Raw genomic sequence first — 13,284 nt, forward strand, 5'->3', positions numbered from 1 at the left:
AGATGCTTTGTTATATCATTTTTTGTTATATCATTTTAAGATACTACTGATCAGATACATCAGGAATAAATTCTATAGATTGAGAGAGAGGAAATATATATTATTTTGTGGCGCTGATTGCTTGGACAGGAAATAAAATATTTCCTTCAGTTTTAAAACATTTCTGTTATGTCAGAAGTATTCAGATATCTCAAGAACAGTTGAGCAAATGGACACAATCAAAAACAATTGATCCAGATATACAGCCAATCCATTTAGTTATATGAATTGTATTGTCTATTTTGCCTCATTACTATGCGCAAGTACTCCACCATGAAAACCTCCATCTACAAACAAAATATCTTTGGCTGACACAATCTAATACTGGTAAATATGTAAAAGTAAGTGAAGTCTGCTATCTGTGTGAGGTGCTGAAAAGGTTATTTCTATTTCTTAAAACTTGTTAGAATCCTTAAAAGTTATTTTAATCTTATGCTGAGTCAATATTTGAAACAAGAAAATGCAATAAAAAAATATAAAGATTTCTCTTTGCATTTGTCATTTTAGTGTACTCTATATTAGTGTTCTTTTTGATCATTAGTACACTTCATACTGTATCTTGCTATACATTTTATCTTGCCAAATTACAAAATCTTAAAAATGTTTCTTAACATTATAATTGAAACATAAAATTATAATTGTATTAACTTATACCTAAGTGAAAATAAACAAAAGAGTTAAGTGAATTTACTGTAGATATTATGTTAAGGGGTTCCAAGTATCAAGTGAAGTTGTGCTCATTCTTTAATAACAATACTTAAACATGATGTTCAGCATCTCTTGCAATTTATTTGAAAGCTATGTTGCTTTTCATTTCCTGGTGTAGTGCACTTACAAGTATGATTTTAGTTATGCAAATTGAAAGGGAAATACAATTCCATTTCCATTGAGGGTGTTTTCATCAAGTAGCTAAATAAAAAAAAAATATATATTTGCACATAATCTATTAGTTCAATCACAATAATTCATTGTTTTGTTACCAAAAAAATGTTAAATTTCAATGTACACTATCTTTCAGATTTCTTTAAACCCCTATGAAACAGAAAAACTTCATATAGCAGAATGACTTACAGATTCGATAATATGTCTAACTGGGAAATTTCTGAAAATCTCCTAATGTAATAATAGCATTACATAGAATAAAGTCATATTTGTCATAAATATTTAATGGAATTCTGGAAAACAAGAGAATCACACCTCTAAGTATTCCTTTAAATAAAATTCAGCAAAAACAAATCTGCAGTAACATTCTTTTTTTTTAAATGGCCTCTGGGACTAGAGGTTTCCAAAGGTTTCCTGTTTCCCTGGAGTATAAAAGGAGGTAATGCACAGAAAACATTTAGTAGTTTCATGCATCATAAAGGTTAAAGTCATAGAGCTCTTTGAAGAATGCAGGATCAGGTCATTGACCAAACTCCACAAGTTGGAGGAAGCCTATAAAAGAATCCACATAAAGCTGAATCTTCCACTTCCCTCTGAAGTGTCCATTTCAGATCATTAAGGTTACTAGTATAGACTGCCTACCAGGAACAGGACACAAGTTTAGATTGTAATCATGAGCTGGGAAACAAGCGGTTTAGGAGACAGCTGTAAATCTAAGGGAAGAATAAGAGATTTCCAATACACACTGGCATCTTCAGGATACAAAGTGTTGAAAACGAATATTTTAAGTCACCTGCATGAATGTGGCATTCACAGGTATGATCCTTTGTGATCCACAAAGAGAGGCTACTCAAATTTAGCAATTCAATCAGTGTCTTATGCTCAGTTTAAATGAAAATTAAGATTATCAGCATTGTGTTTGGCACAAAAAAAAGGTTCAACCCATGTTGAGAATACTCTTGTGCCCCCTATGAAAAACTGTGTATTCTACAAATAATGAAAAAGAATAACTTGTGAACATGTACAGTATTACATTATATAATTCTTAAAAGCAATTGAATTAATCTGCATGTTTGGTATTAAAAAAACAAGTGTGATCTTAGAATATTATACACATGAAAACATTTAAAAATGGCAATAAAAATGAATGACTGCATTTCTCCTATTTCTACGTTTAAAACAAAAACCCAAACACACAAAAAAAACATTGCCTCTAGTGAAGCTAATTGCCACAAGTGAATCTCTTTATGGCTTACAAAAGTGATGTTCCGTTCTAGCAAGCAGGTGTCAAGGGAAATGACAGCATACAGTTCTTACTGGCAGCACAAACTGCCCAAGGGAAATGTAAATAAGCAAACTGTTTACAACCTGGGATAAATATTTGCAACCAAAGCACACTTGATACCTGGTTATGTCAGAGAGTGATAAAAAAACATTGCTTCTTTGGATGTGTGGCAAGATTTTATTTGTTGTTATCGTCTGAAGAATGTAAGACTTCAGCGTTAAAATGTGTATGTTTTGTTTTCTGAAGTACAACTTTTCTTAGGTACTGTACAATATATCTGCAACAAAGCAAAAAAGAATATCTAAACACAGCAACTCAGCAAAACAAAAGCTTGTTTTTGTCAAACAAATGCCTCAAAATTAAACTTTAAAATTCATTAACTATATGTGCTGGTATAGCAAATTAAGATATTTTTGTACTGTGTATTTATTGGTCAATCTACATTGTATCCTTTGTGAAACACATGTGCTTCTTTTTTTTGCCTTTAGTCCCCAGTCAGTGTTGGAATTCAATCCAATTTAGTTCAATTCTATGTTGAGGTCAAAGTTTTCATTACAAAGTCAAAGTTTAAGACAGATATACTATAAATCCAGACCTTTTACTAACCTGAAAACATGGATTGTTGCATAAGGAATACAGGTGAATACAAAGGCCAGGTTAATCATTGTGTGGACTGTCTGAGAATATTAGACTGCAGTTCCATTCATGAACCAAAATTAGTCATTTAACCCTTAAAATAACCATTTTCTACTAACCTTCAGCAAACCATGCAAGAGTCTTCATTCTTCATCATTTGGCTTGCAATAAATAGAATTTGTGTTTGTGACATCTACGTTTTATATTAAACAGTTAACTGATTGCACTTTGACTTTGATAATAACTAAACAAAACCTCAATGCAAGAGTGTCCTAACTGAGATTTCTTTACACTGCATACAGTATGTAGTATAGAAAAGTGTTTTTTTTACTGCAAAGAGATGTAAAGTACAATTGATAGCTAGGAATGTATATTGGCCAGATTATTAATTTCAAAGAGGACATTTATTTTCCATACTTTCTGTTGAAGTAGTAGAAGAGTGTAAATTTCCAGAGAACTATGGAGCTGGTATTTAAAAAGGATTCCCTGGTTTCTCTGCAAATCAAGGGAGGTTGAATTCTGTATCTCACAGACCGTCTTCACACTAGGAGGCCACAATGGAATATGGACAACAGCTCATAGAGGGGGACAGCATCTCTTCAGTTATGTTGGCCGTTCTCACCTTTCAGGCATTGCAAGCCAGTATTAACGATAGTAATAGCACGGACGACAAACCTCCTGTGGATATCTCCTGCAGCACAGGGACATTGAACACACATAACAAGAATGTTACAACAATGACCCTCATAAATCCACCAAAGGTACAAATAACCTGAACCAATCAATTGACCTGGATGGGCCTGTTTCAATGAAAAACTATCACCCATGTGGAGATCACAACGACCTCCGTTCCGAAATCCCTTGAACTTTGCTCTGTTTTTTTTTTTACTGCCCCTGCTGGGTCATTGGTGGCTCAAAGCAGACACAGTGTCAGATCATAGAGACTGATGGGTGGTATTTTCAGTATTTTAAAGCTCAGAGTTACAGTATTTTAAATTGATAATGCATATTTTATTCGAAGTTACTTGTGTTAGCACGTCAGTGTCACAGTTAAGAGCTGTGGTCGTGTTGTTTCCTCTGCTACATCCACTCTCACCCATTCAGATTGAGCTTGGGAACCTCATATTAAGCGCTGGCCATTACCTTTGGTGTGACTTAAGCAATACTTGCAAGCAAAGACTTGGAACCTTGTAACATGATAAACAACAGTTCTTTTGAGAGAAATGGTCATGGTAAAACATGATAATCTTTCATCCATTTCAGATATTCATTTGAATCATAAAAGGCACCATGCCACATGTCAGGATTTAGGGTGACTAAGGAATAGGATTAAGATTTAACAGATGCATGAAATAGACTTTAGCCCACTGTAACACCACCACTGAGCTCGGTAAGGGAAATTAACTTAAAGAGCTGCACTGCTATGCTATTCCATCTCATGATATTATATGACTGAAAAGGAAAGTGTGTATACAACACAAAGTCATTTGAGAACAGAGACCCACACACAAAATAAAAATATGCAGCCAACAAACCACACAGCCCTCTTCTCACATTGACATAATACCTCTGTACGATACTATACATTTCCATTTTAAATCAGATCAATTACAAGATTTGTCATTTAAATTAACAGCCCAAGCAGGCAGACCGCTGGTGATACTGAATATGCAAAATGCACATGCCATAAAATCTGCATTTCACACGTTCCCTCTTTTATTTAAACTTGCCATTAAAAGTCCTGCCATGATATATGAGCTATAGAGCCATTATATTCCACCTTAACTGATTTCATTGGTGGCTAGACAGGGCCTAAAGTGCCTTGGCTCTCCATACGCATGAGGCTGAACTGGAAAGATATTAAATTTTGCGCTCGTGCGTCTGCTTTTAAAAAAAATACCATTAATATGACCACAACAGAGCATCGTTACTCATCCAGGCTTCAATTTGCTGAGCTATCTGTGTAGTGGGGCATACGGTAGAGTTTCTTACCCTTCCCAAGTAAGAGAGATGTTTCTCATTATAAGGTGGCTTGCCAGTGGCATTGAACAAATGGTAAATTCCTATACAAGGTACAAAAATATTGTTTGATTCAAACTGGAAGTGCAGTTGGTGGGTGTCTCTGGAAGATCCTAGAATATACCCTTTAACGATTGAAACACGATATTTCAGCAGATCTAAGTAAAACCCTTTCCTTTTTTTTAAATCAACCTTTACATGGGTTACATGGGTTAACGTAAAAACATTTACATTTCATTGTTGTCTTTCACATGTCACTGTAAATTTGAGGTTTTATGAAATGTACCGTTTAAAAATTTCACATTTTTTTTGCTTTCTGTTATAAGTGAATCATTAATGTTAAAAAGAAAGTATTTAGCTTTTGAACAGTGTAAACAATAACCTATGTTTACTGATTTTAATACCACAATCTTTTGAGGTATTTCAATTCCACAAAATAATGGACATTATGCACTAATTCATTATGTCTTTCACACGCTTGTCTACCAACCACCACTAACAGTACATTTACCAAATTACAAAATTAAGCAAAATAAATTCGAATCAAATCTACTGATGTATTCCCAGACATGATGTACTTTGTAAAGCTTTATTTATACTTTTATTTATTTTATTTTATATAGGCGAATGATAGCTGCCACTACTTTATTTGAAGCTCAAATGTTTTAAAACATGAGAGATTATTGTGTTAAGGAAGTTGCAATTTTTAATGTCACCTGTTGGGACTGCATTTTTTCCCCAAAGAAGGAAAAAAAATATTGAAAAATATTTAGGCCTACAGTACACCATAATATACAGCAATGTATGTTAAAATTAAAATTACAGAGATACCCCCATTTTTCCAATTAATTCAGAATATCAGATGACTTCATTTAAACTCAAACAGCATATCAAAATTGCTTTGTTACAGTTACTATTTAATTGAAACAATTATATGTTAAAATGTTCTTTGAGAACTTACATTTTACAAATGATCACTCAGGTACACAAAAGGCATTAATGAATAAAATAGTGCAATTTTATAATCCATTTCACCTTGTTTTAATGTCACAAGTCTTTCATGGATTTTATGTTCACTTCAAATGATGCCAAACGTTTTACATCAAAGGGAATAATTCAGGAACACACTTATCTACACAGTTCTCTTAAGCTTAGTTGTCAACAAGAGGAGCGTTGGACTTTTAATTTGACAATATAGTCAGTATAGCTTCAGAAGTACACATTTACAAATTCAATTTTACCATAACCCAGTGGCTTTAAACAGGGCTGTTCCTAGTCCTAGAGAGACAGTATGTCAAATCAAGCTAAATCAATTCTATTGACCTTGAAAATCACTCTCCATCAATGATCCCACACCACCATGATAGACGTTGAGCCAGTTTACAAAAGAGTGTCCAAAAAGACTTGCTTTCACCGAACACTGACTGAGGGAAGTGAAGACTTAATGCAATTTCGTATTAATTTTACAATTATGTCTGAATTTTTCTTCACAGATTTTTCTGACAATCTTTCACCCATAAAATTGTTTACTTTGAGCATTTTGATGCTATCTGTGTGGAGTTTATATGTTCTCTTCATGTTCTTGTGGGGAGCCCCTGAGTGCTTCAATTTCCTCCCAAAGTCCAAAGACATACTGGGAGTGTCACGTTCATATTGCTAATGGCACACAAGGAAGCATAAGGATGTTGCTGGACAAATGATGGCACATAGACACTGTAGCACTTAGGCACAAAGAAAATTATTTTGGGGGGAACTGTTCCCAATGTCAACCTAAAAAATGTCACCACAACAAACAGAAAAAGGTATTTACAAAATCATATTTATAATCAGAAGTTGTTTCCTACTGTACGTAGGAAAACCAAAACCTGTTCTATTCCAGATCAAAACTCATCAAAGTGAATCTTCTGAAGAAGGAACTTGTAACTGCTTTGGCCCCTCTCCTTGGAATGTTTAACTTTACAGTATAAATACTATTTCATTACCAAAAACACAAATATTTTATTAAAAATAATTTCCACACACTCCATATAAATATTATTCCTCGTTAAATACAAATAAACATTAAAAAATCATTCTTTAATGCATATTGTTTTACTTCCAATGAAACACTAGTAATGGTTTACTCCTGATACAATGTCCACGCGTGCATCCCTGTAAGACAGGCATTATTAAGACAGCCCTAGTTGTTGTACCTTGGTTTTGGGTCCTACTCCCAAAATGCAGGATGTGTTTGTTTTGGTGTTTCAAACAAAAGGCTTATTTTACACATGTAAATTAAAAAAATGAAAATATTAAAACTAATATTCTTTTGGTGTTTCACTTTTTTTAACATAGAAAAAGGCCCTTGTCCATTTAGTTTGTAACTTTTACAGTTTGTGAAAGACTCTGCTTTACTTTGCGTGTACATACAGTATACAAAGCTTGCTGAATTGTCCCAGAATTAATTTTTGACTTTTAATGTTTAGTAAGTAATGACCTTGTTTTAACTTTGTTTAGAAAGCGACTTATTTACCAGCATGCATGTGTGTAAATTCTTTTGAGTGTGGTCTGTGCCAGTAAAAGAGTTTCCAGTCATGGGTAGCTTAATTGGTTTCCCAAAAAAATTGGCCCTGGTGTTCAAGAGTTCATGTGTCTGTGTGTGCCCTGTGATGGACTGGCATCCAAAACGGGGTGTATCTTGGCTTGCACTTGTTATATTCCAGGATAGGCTCCATTGCAGCCCTGAATTAGCTGAATCTGTTAGAAAATGGATGGATGTTGTAAACATCATTTGTAATCCAACAAAACAGGACATCTTTAAAAGTGGGTGAATACTTTTCCAAAGCACCCGTATGACTATGACAGCTAGTCCTGTTGCTGGATTGTTCAAAGACACTAGCTGTCAAAATCCATAAACAAAGGGAGAGCATAAGGAAAACAGTTGAATCTTCAGACCTTTAGACCTACAGTAAATACACTATTTATTAGATCCGCCTCCTCATACCAACATTGTTCATTGTAAGATACAAGCGACTTCTTATTATTCTGGCTCTTGGAGCAATTCAGGTGTCCTTGTTTCTCAGTTTTTCACAAAAGGCACAGAAAAATAGATTAATAAAACTTTAAATGCCTGTAAAAGCACAGGGCATTAGGAAGTGATACCTTTTAAAAGGACGTAAGTGTTTTATACAACAGTATTTTTAGCATTTTGCTAATGGTGATTAGAGGTTTTCGGTAATTTAATGATACTGAATTTATAAAAAGCACCCTTAGCACAAATTATGGAAACAGTCGCCTGTGATCCCTCTAAACTTGATTTTCGGTGCACACGGGAAATCGTATATTAAAAGAAAGTAATTGTTCTGCTAATATCTCCTAAGGGCAGACTCTCTAAATTAGGTAATTAAATGACTCTATTATCATAATTTTCTAATGTAAGAAAACATATTTTAGGCTATTCAGTTAATATCTTTAACTTGTAGATATGGGTGTATTTTAATAATTGTTCTCCAGTGGGAGATTTTTTTACAGTCTTGTAGACATTTTTTGTGTGGGAATAATTTTAGATCAGTAGGGTATTCAAGGAGGCAGCATAAATCAAAACATCTGGACAGCATTATCAGTCCATTATAAGTAACAACAGTTCAAGGACTGAAGACTGAAATTCATGAGACTATTTAGTTTTTGCTCACAAATACAAATGTTGTTGGGAATGGGGACACAGTATTTGTGGAAAGCAGAAAAAAGGCTATTTGGCAGTGTTTAACAGAAGTTTTGTAGTATAGGCTATTGTTTACTCTGTCCCTAAACCCCCTCACCACAACCTCTCTCTGTCCATTGCTTTCTGTGGTGCTGTCTGAAGGATACATGCTTTATGGATATTTTCCAGTAAAGTAATAAATATAGAGTAAAGCTGTTTTCATTTGTATCTACAAACACTTCACCCATAAAAGTTAGGTACATTAGCCAAGGTTAGGCATGATCTGCATCACTTGATTAAGTGTTTGATTACTTGTTGTCTTGATTGTTTTTAGTTCATTTTTAGTTTATTTTTCACAGACCCAAAGAAATATATGGATTTTTCTGCCATTTAAAATCAAGCTTGATTATTGGTAAGATTGGAGACATACAGTAATATGCTGCATGTGGTCCCAGACATTACTTGGTCATTGCCATGTTTTGTGCTATTGCTTTGGTGAAGATTGAACAGTCATTACTATTCCCTTGTCCTTTGCATTTTTCTGGAATTTAGAGATCCTTCAGGATGTTTGCCACACTCTGACAATACAGCCGCAGAAGAATTTCCATTTGCTGTCTGGTGAGCAGATGCTTTTGACTAGTGGGGCTTTCTCAATCCTACTGTGTGCTAATGATACACAACAGCCATATCAGTCAATCTGTTACATATTCAAAGAAGTTTATTATCAAAGTTTTATTTGTACAGTTGAATGTTACTAAGAAAAAAATAAGAAAAGAAAAAAACAATGCACCCCTTATCACAAACTCTTCTCACAGAACTAAGATACCACATAAAGTACTTCGGAAGGCCTCCAGTCAATTTTTCCTGTAAAGCAGGATATCTGAAGCACATTGTTAGTGTGAGTAATCTTGCATTGTGGACATTAGTTCCTAATATCCTGTTCCTGTACCTGCTGTGCTGTTATCATGTTCAATTTAAAGTAATACTGTGAAATACAACTTCAGGTTGCTCCGTATACTATACAAAACAGGGACTATATGATGTAATAAAATTCTGAATTTCAACCTGATGTTAATTTTAAAATACAGGAATACATACAGGAATTGTGATAACACTTCTCATACACGGGTGAGATGGGTGTTCAAGACAATCAGGAGATCCCATGTGCAGGTGAAACAAACAGATAGGCGGATGAAGTAAGCAGGCAGGCAGAAGTGAGGGAGTCAATACACAGTCTGAAAGATATTTCAAAAACGTAGTTCAGGCAAAATTCATAGCTAGGTAAACACAGGAACAAAGCAGTTGGACAGTCCTTGAAATGAAGAAAGTCCGTAGCCAGGAAAACAAAGAAAACAAAGCACAAAAGGAATCCACAAGCAAAGCATGGTCAGCATACAAGAGGTCAAACGTGAACTAAGAATACCAAGGTCTGATTCTAGCTAGTCTGCTCTCAATGAGGTAGGTGTGGTAATTAACTAGACACAGGTGGAACAGATATCCTTCCAGAGGTCGTAGTCACGGCAACCTGCTAACTAACAGGTCTAGTTGAGACTCTGTCAGTTGCCATGGAGATTCTAACATGTTTTCCAGAGTTCCAGTGAGAGCAAATATAACAGAAATATAGAGCTAATAGTATATTATTTAACAAAAAATTCACTGCATGAACAATTGTAGTATTGCAGCCAGATTCAGGTCAGATGACTGCAAAGCCCAGTCCTGTTTTTTCCATTCCTTTCTCTTTAGAAATTCAGTTACTATAAGATTATTGTTGTGCTAGACTTTGCATTCCACTTCTGGTAATCATAAACAATTAGGTATCAATACCTAATACTTAATAGGTATCAATACAATATTCAGTACTGTCAGTACTGTGTTTTGGAACTTTATTCATTTGTTTCCTTCAGTATCATAAGGTTTTGACAGATTCTAAAAAGCTAAAACAGGCCTAGAAAAAATGATGGAACCACCATCATGCTTGACAGTAGATACAATTAACTTTTCACAACAGGTTTCACCTTGTTATCTTTTATGAATACATGTTTTGTCTCAGTCTTAGTTACCTATATCAGGGCAGGATCAATGTTGTGATTGTTTGCTTGTGTTTCACAATAACAGATTTTTGTTATTGTTTTGTTAAGACAATTTCAAACATTTCTGCTACTTTTCATACTTCAAATTGATTACAATCTTTTTATCTTCTTCGTTAGTCTACAGAATATGAATTGATATTCACGGTATCTTCAAAATTTGGATTTTTTTTTCACTAGATGGGTTGACCAGCAGTTTGTCTTGGTAATTGACAAATTACTATTTTGTAGTGGCAAACTATTTAATGCATGATAGTGTAATGTAGTTTGTTAAAGATCATAATTTTTGTGTCTAATGTTATTAATAAGAAAGTGATTTTTCAACCTCCTTCACAGAGAGTAATTGTATATTTTGCATATTTTATGATGGATGACAAATGCTTTTGTCCATACATCTTTTAGCTATACAGTAACCTGTCTCTGTAGTAACTGAAACTAAAACATAGACCAGACAATTCTTTAAAATAATATATTTTAAAAACAATGATGCTAAAAACAAACACTCTCAGTGAATTATGTTGCACTTTAAACAGACTGTGAATTCAACATTTAAAAATGAAATATATGTCTGCTCAAGTGTATACATGAAGTAGGAAATCAATCCTATGGTAATTACTGCAGTTATTGCTTCAGGTACCCTCCACATAAATGTGCCACTTTATATGCACATATATGTGCAGGAGTACCAGTGCTGGATTTATTAACTCATCAATCTTCAGATAAGTATCTAAAGTATCATTAAGCTTCTTATGAAAGAAAGATTTGTAGCCAACAATCAACACTGTAAATCACAGATTGTCCTTTAATAAATAATGACATTCATTATGAATAACTGGAAAACATGATCTATCAAGCAAGACATTAAAAGAAAACAAAGTACAGAGCAGTGTCCTGGTGCTCAAGGATGCAAGAATGATATTAAAAATAATAGCACCCACATGCATAAAAGGCATTTAAAAACAAAGATTTTCTCTAGCTTCATGGTATGTAGATCGGAAAACTTATCCATTGTGTGTATTGTAAGCTTGTTTTGAAAAATGATATGAGGTAGAAAAATAAAGAGTTTACAAAGATACATATATAAACAATCCAGCACATATCCGAGAGTGTGGTTTCCTGGGTGTGGCAGCATTGTGAAGACTGTGGAAGGTCAGCTGGAGCAGGTCAGGATTATTTTAATATGGTGCTCAGCCACTAAGTGCTATTTTACGAACACAGAAGTGCCACAGGTGTTCATACTGTATATCTATGCATAGAGTAAATGATGCAGGATAGAATACCTGATGCAGAATTGAGGTCAAAGAGGCTAGTTACATAGTGTGCCTTTTCATAGATGTTATGTACAAGCCAGGCTGAATTAGACTACAGAACATGTTAGGTGAACCTTAGCTATATAAAAGCTAGTGAATAACAGTAGCCTTTAAAACTGGATCTGAAATTTCCGGCTAACTTGCAAAATTGGATATGAGTTAAGAAAGCAAGTAGGTTGTAGCCTTGGTACGTACTGTAGTTGTACAGGAGTTAACAGTTCCCTGGTGTAGTCAGAAGCCAAACCATTTAAGCCCTTAAAGATGAACAGCAGTATTTTTTTTATTTTACTTTGATCAAAATAGGTCTATATGCGTATGTTTTATGGAATAATACGTTTGATATATGAGATACAGTGATGAAATCTAGGGCCATTCTGTAAAACCTTTTTTTTGTGACATGGATTCCTTCATTATGTCACAAAATTAATTATGAAATTGTTAGTAATTAGAAAAGCAGGCTATGTACAGAATAGCTTGCCCTAAAAAGATCTCCAGATCACAAATCCATTGAATAAGTCAGGAACACTAGCTGTGATTTACATATTAGTATTGTTCAGCCACAGACACAAGATGAGCTGGTGATTACCCAAAAATAAGATTGTAGATGTCCTCACTACTGATGTCAACATTTGATATCACCAGACTAGCAAGCATCACATTAGACACGTTAGACAGAGAAATTCATCTGATTCATTTATTTGTCTCTCTAGTTTTCCTCAAACACTGCTGCCACCACATCTATTTAATCAACAGTCTAAATAAGATCCAATACAAAAAATATTTCACAGCACACTACTCACAATTACAGGAAAGGGTTTGTTTCTGCAATATGAAATGCTGAGAATTTTCTGTTTGTCAAGATACACTTACACATTTTTGACAGTGATATAAATAGATGGCTTTTAAAGTGATTTGTTTTCTTATATTTTTAGGATCTTGTTATTTTGGGGTGGTTAAAATAATGTAAATATAAGCCATTAAAATGTCAAAAGTGTGTGAAGAACATAATCATTCTTTTAAAACAACTGAGGAGAAATTATACAAAGTTCTTACCACATTATCTGAAACACAACTGTTAATACAAGTAAAAGTCAACATTTTAACAGAAAATTTAGTAGCAGATTTTTTCTGACAAAGTAATAAAAAAGAACAAAGTTTGTTGGAGTCAAGGAAGATATAGTCAAAATTGGGCAGTCCTGCATACTGTACCTTTTGTTAGGTTCTAAATATGTTTTTAAATATGTTTTTAAATGTTCTCTTTATGTTTTTATTAGCTTAACCTATCTAGACTTAGGGGAAATATTTTCTGATTTTAACTGTGTCTGATAATAAGTCAATATTTATACA

Source organism: Lepisosteus oculatus, chromosome 15, assembly GCF_040954835.1.
Source record: "Lepisosteus oculatus isolate fLepOcu1 chromosome 15, fLepOcu1.hap2, whole genome shotgun sequence".
Taxonomy (NCBI): domain Eukaryota; kingdom Metazoa; phylum Chordata; class Actinopteri; order Semionotiformes; family Lepisosteidae; genus Lepisosteus; species Lepisosteus oculatus.